This window comes from Lathyrus oleraceus, chromosome 7 (assembly GCF_024323335.1).
Source record: "Lathyrus oleraceus cultivar Zhongwan6 chromosome 7, CAAS_Psat_ZW6_1.0, whole genome shotgun sequence".
NCBI lineage: Eukaryota > Viridiplantae > Streptophyta > Magnoliopsida > Fabales > Fabaceae > Lathyrus > Lathyrus oleraceus.
Window position 1 is genome coordinate 45,853,997 of NC_066585.1, and position 6,000 is coordinate 45,859,996.

The window sequence follows — 6,000 nt, forward strand, 5'->3', positions numbered from 1 at the left end:
GCTTCGGACGCAGATACTGCGGCCGTAATTTCTCCATTATTACTTGGCAGATTCTCCATTTCTATCACATATTTCCTTCTCGTTACCGCCTCATTATCAGTGGTTTTTTTACCACTCCTTAATCTCATGCGATGAAGTTAAAGGAAATAAATAATAAACAATAAAGAAAAGAACTTCTGATTATTTCAAAAGATTTTGACAATAGCACTGGTCACACTGGGCGTGCCAATTTGTTTATCTTCGAATTTGGTAAACAAGCGCTAGTCTTCCAACAAAAATAGTTTGGTTACTCACAGGATCAACTAGATTTATCCTAGGACATGTGCTCTTATTAATCTAAGTCTTACAAAGGACGAATATTTCAATAATGTTCTTGACTTGAAAAAAATATTCAAAAGTTTTAAAAGTAAAAAGGAAGCAATATAAAGAAACGGTATAAAAAAGTCTTTGAATTAAACTGGTAATGGAGATAAATGGCTTCGACAATGTAAATGACTTTATATTAAAAAAATACAACAATATGGTGATTACACATACATTCTCAACAACTCGTTTCTCAACACACATATACTTAAAGTGAATTTGAGATTTTTGTACAGGATGGAATACCCTGAATCCTAAATATTAAGACTCATATTTATACTAATTCGAAATAATTGTAACAAATGGTCTCCTCTCCAAAAGATGGCATGTTTTCGTCTGCATGCACTTCATCATCCACAACTTTCCACGTGTTTTCTTAAAGAATCAGATAAGGCCAAAAAATAGCTGCGAGCCTTATTTGAATTTACACCTCATCAAAGACAACCCCAATTGAAATGCTTCTGTCGAATTTCAGTTTGAATCCAATTTGTTTCTAAGTCCCAAACCAGCATTTCTCTGTACGCAAGGGGTTCCTTCGACCAAAAATCCTTCTGTCGAAAGAATCAACTTCATGTATTATTTTCATAATATTTTCCCTTGGTCTTTATAGTTTACCTCAAACATTTTCTTAGCGTCGAATTTCCAACTAACACACGCATCTTCAACAAGGTACCCTTGACGTTTCTACATACTTCACCAAATTAACATCCTCGTGGGAGTAAATTGATTCTCACATACCTACGTGTGATTGCACTCGCGCCATCTCGTGCACTTATGGTACCGCCTCTGACTTGCGTAAATACAAAGATCAAGTTCGCGTCATCAAGTTTTATAAAGTTCTTACTGAATAATTTTCTACGTTTCGGTCACAAATCTTGCTTCTTGACCATCTACCTTCTCTCGACAAAACTTTTTCCATGGTAATAGGTCAAGAACGCCGTTTAATTAATTATACTCTTTTTGAGAATCCTTCTATGGCCATGAACTTCAAACCCACATCCATTTCTGGGGGAACTCGTGATACCAACTCCTATCGTGGTCGTGGTTGTGTTGATCTACCGTGGGACGTGGAAACTCTCCCAACCATGTTTGCATTCACTGTGGGCGTACAAATCACACAGTGGAAACATGTTTCCTTAAGCATGGATACCCTCTCGGATACCACTACAAGAGTTCAAAGTCTTCCATCAACATTACCACTGTTTCCACCTCTGATGACACTCCATCTAATCCCTCCTATAACTCTCATCAATCTCTTGCTACCATCCAAGATCAATACATTGAAATTCTTTAACTGCTGCAGCATCACCGGATATCCTATATTTCTCCTATCATGACAAACAATGCTCTTCCTCGTATTAACTTTGTCTCCACTTTAATGGATGGTAAGACACTTGTATATTGAATAATTGATATATGTGTCACTCATCATATAACTCCTAACTTATGCAATTTTACTCCTTACTCTTATGTGACTCCAATAAACACGAGACTCCAAATAGTTCCACTGTTCTCACAAACATTGTAGGCACTATTTATATTTCCAAATAATAACCTTATTTTATGGTGATATCCAATAATGAGATTAACTTCAAATCAAAGCCTTGTTTAATTGTGGAGTTTGCATGATAACATCTAGGCTCGAGTTAGTCTCCCTAGTTGTGTCTCCCTCTGTTATCTGGTTAGGCTAGTCCTGTATCCCTTCGTAGGGGAACTACGTCGCCCTGATCCTCATACCAGATGAGGTACGTAGGCAGGAGATGAGCAGATCTCTCCGGGCGCCTGTGTCTTTGTTTTGTCTTGTTGTGTGCTTGGAAGCTGATGTAAGTCCATCGAGTGGCATTCGGGTTCCAGTGTGCGTGTGTTTGGTTCGGAAGCTGATGTAAGTCCAGCGATTGGCATTCGGGTTCCATGTTTGCCCGTGTTTGTGTGGTTTTGTTGGTGTGCGTGAGCCGAGCTACGAATGCTCTGATTCTTCTTCGTCCAAGAAGATACGTATGCATAGGATGCGACATCCTAGCGAGCATGTTTTCCCCCAGTCCGAACTACTTTGACTCTGATGTCTATGCTTAATAGACTAAGTAGGCCCAGGATGCGATATCCTGCCGAGTCAGCCTTGTTTGTTTCCTTGTGTCTCTTTCAGCCAGTATTTGTTTGTTTTTGAGCAGTGTTTTAGCAACCATTTTCCTTCCTATTGTGCGTGGATCCCGTCGAGTACGACGGATGCGTAGGGGTGCTAATACCTTCCCTTCGCATAACCGACTCCCGATCCCATTCTCTTTGGTCGCGAGACCATGCTTTTTTCAGGTTTACTTCGAGCGTTTCCTTTCCCTCTTTTGGGATAAATAACGCACGGTGGCGGCTCTGTTGTTCTTGTTTTCCCGCCGGTTTTTCGCGTAATGCGACAACGGGGATTAACGATTGTCCTACTAGGAAGTGTGCCAGGTGCATGGGAGTTTGAAGCTAACTGTTGGGCAATTTGACCCATCTGAATTTCAAGATTTTTTATGGATGCTGTAGTGTTTTTCTGATTATTTCGAGTCTCCTCTTGGAATTGGATGTTGTGAGCTGCCATTTTTTCAATTGCGATCTCCCAATCTGCCTTCTTAGGTACCTGTTGTTGCTGCTGCTGATATTGATTTTGATATTGACCCTGTGCCTACTGTTGCGCGTTCCCTCTTTGGTCTTTCCATGCAAAATTGGGATGATTTTTCCACCCCGGATTGTATGTGTTGGAGTAGGGATTGTTCTGCTTTAAAAATTTTATATCTTCGATCTGTTGCGGTGTTGTAAAACAATGAACAGTATTGTGTGGTCCATTGCAAATGTCACACACTTCACTCGGTGCCTGTTGCACTTGAGCCACTTTCTGAGCACCTATGTTTAGTGCTCTCAACCTTTTCTCTACCTCTGCAGCAACAGCTTCTTCAATTTTTACCTGTTTATTTGTCTCAAGCTTCAAGTCAATAACTGCAGATTTGCTTGATACCCTGTCATATAACTCTAAATGCTCGTTCGAGGCAATATCTTCAATTATCTTCTTCATACCGGTGGCTGTTGCAAAGTTGGCTGAGCCACCAGCTGCTGAATCAAGGATTTGTCTTGTTTGAATTCGAAAACCATTTACGAACATTTGCATTTGTTCAGTTTCATCCATGTTGTGAGTAGGACAAGCCACTAGGATTCTCTTGAATCGTTTGTAGGCATCTCCTAGTGACTCACCCTCCTTCTGTTTGAAGTTTAGGATCTCATATCTTTTCCGCAATGACACAGATGCGGGAAAATACTCTTGCAAGAATGCTGTTTCCATGTGCTCCCATGTAGTGATACTACCAGCAGGTAAGGAATAGAACCACTCTTCAGCCTCATCTGCTAAAGTGAATGGGAACATACGAAGTCGGACTGCTTCTTCACTATGTCCAGGCATTTTCAGTGTTGTGCTCATGGTTAAAAATCTTTGCAGATGCTTGTTGGCATCTTCATTCACTCTTCCAGAGAAGGACCTTCTTTCGAGTTGATTAATGGTGTTGGGATGCAACTGGAATTGTTCCACAGTAACTGGTTGGTTGACAATTGTCATACGACCACCCGGGGTGTTGGTTCCACCATAGTCACCGAGGAGTCTCTCTGGTGGTGGTGGATTAGCAGCCATGATTTCAGGAACTGTTTCCGTGTCTGAATCCGAATTCTCTGAGTGCACTGAAACAACTTCTTCCTCCGCTTTCTCTGCTAATTCCAGTTTCTTTCTCTTAGCTTGTCGGAGTCGAACGCGAAGAGTTCTTTCTGGATCTGCGTCAAAAGGAAAATCCGCTGAGGCCTTACCTCGCATAAACAAGTTAGACAAAAATTAGAATTGAATAACAAAATTGTCACAGATAAAATTTTGGTTGGCAAGCAACAAAATTTCGATAGAATAGAAATTAAAATATGTAGTTTGGCAATCCCCGGCAACGGCGCCAAAAACTTGATCGGAAAAATAGCAAGTGTACTATTTTTACCGATGTAGTAATAAGGAGTTTTATTTCCAAGTATCGATCTCAAGGATTGCGTAGGAATTACTTATTTTAATTTGATTCTATCAGAACAAAAAGATAATGGTTTGGTTGTTTTGGAATTTATAATAGTAGACACAAAAATAGTAAAAATAATTGATTAAGATAAAAGATGCTAGGGTGAGTGGTTGAGTTAACCGGTTATGAATTCAGTCCCGATTTCCTTAATACATATGATACATTCAATCACCTAACCTCAGAATGTTCTTACTTAAGTCCTTAAGGAAGAAACTATTAAACTACCAATTCTTACTCAAATGTCCATTCAATTAATCATTGGTTTTAATCATACAAAATATCAAGGTTTACGGTGATTTACGAAAGTTACTAGTCCTAGATGATGCATTCATAAACCCAATTGTGTGAAAACCCTACCAATTACAATCCTGTTATTGGAAGTCATAGATTAATTTGTATTTGTCCGATACAAAAGCAGAATAACATCACACAATTGAATTGAAATACGTAACATACTAATCAAGAAATCATTGGTACAAATTCATAGCATACGATAACATCAGGACCACCCCCCTAGCATCAGGGGGTTTAGCCTCTCATAGTACTTAAAGAACTCATAAAGTAAAGATTAGACATTACAAAGAATTAGGAGAGTTTGATCTTCAATGGTTGATACCCTTGAATCTCGCCGTCTTCAAATCCGTCGTATTCGCTATCTTCTCCAATGCAATGCTTTCGTTCGTCTGTCAAAAGGTCCCTTCTTCTTTCTCTTCCAAGCCTTCTTATAGCTTCAGATGACTCTCTTCCAAGCTAAAGGTCCAAACTACCCTTAATGAGCAGAATCGGTTCACACAGCAAAAATTAGGTTTTCCAAACTGCGTTCAATCAACACGGCCGTGTGGTGGCACACGGGTGGCCGTGTTGTTCTTCAGCATTAATTATTTTCAGCATAAGTTACAGTGGCAACAACACGGGCCGTGTCCCTACACACGGGTGCCCGTGTTAATGCACTGTTTTAATCAACACGGCCGTGTGGTGGCACACGGGTGGCCGTGTTGATCTCTGTTTTCTGCTCCCTCTCTGCTCTGCTTGATCAACAACACGGGCAGTGTTGTGGCACACGGGTGCCCGTGTTGACCTGCTGTTTTTTCATATTTTTGTCCTTCAGAGTGTCCAGAACTTCACCATTCTTGCTTTTAAACCTGTAACAATGACACTACCAAACGAAGCATAAACGAGATCTTTTTGACATAAACTCATAATCGAATGCAATGCAATACCATACCAACTAAACATGCTAATTGACTCAAATGCAACTAAAAACAAACATAAATCTTACCAAGGTGATGAAAATATGTCGGATTAGCGGCGGGAATTCAATGGAAATGGTGACCGATCAATTATCTAGCCAAAAGTATCAAAATTAATCTTCCTTCCATCCTGTTCAAATACTTGAGAGAGATGGTTAAATCAATAAGGAACTTAGGAAACAAACCAAGGAAGTGAATTCTTTTGGGGAGGCTGATCTTTGATATCCTGGTTGAAAGCAAGTTGGTAGTCAGGCTGGAAGAAATGAACTTTTGTGATGACCTCTATACAAATATGGACAAATCCTTCAATGGAAGGG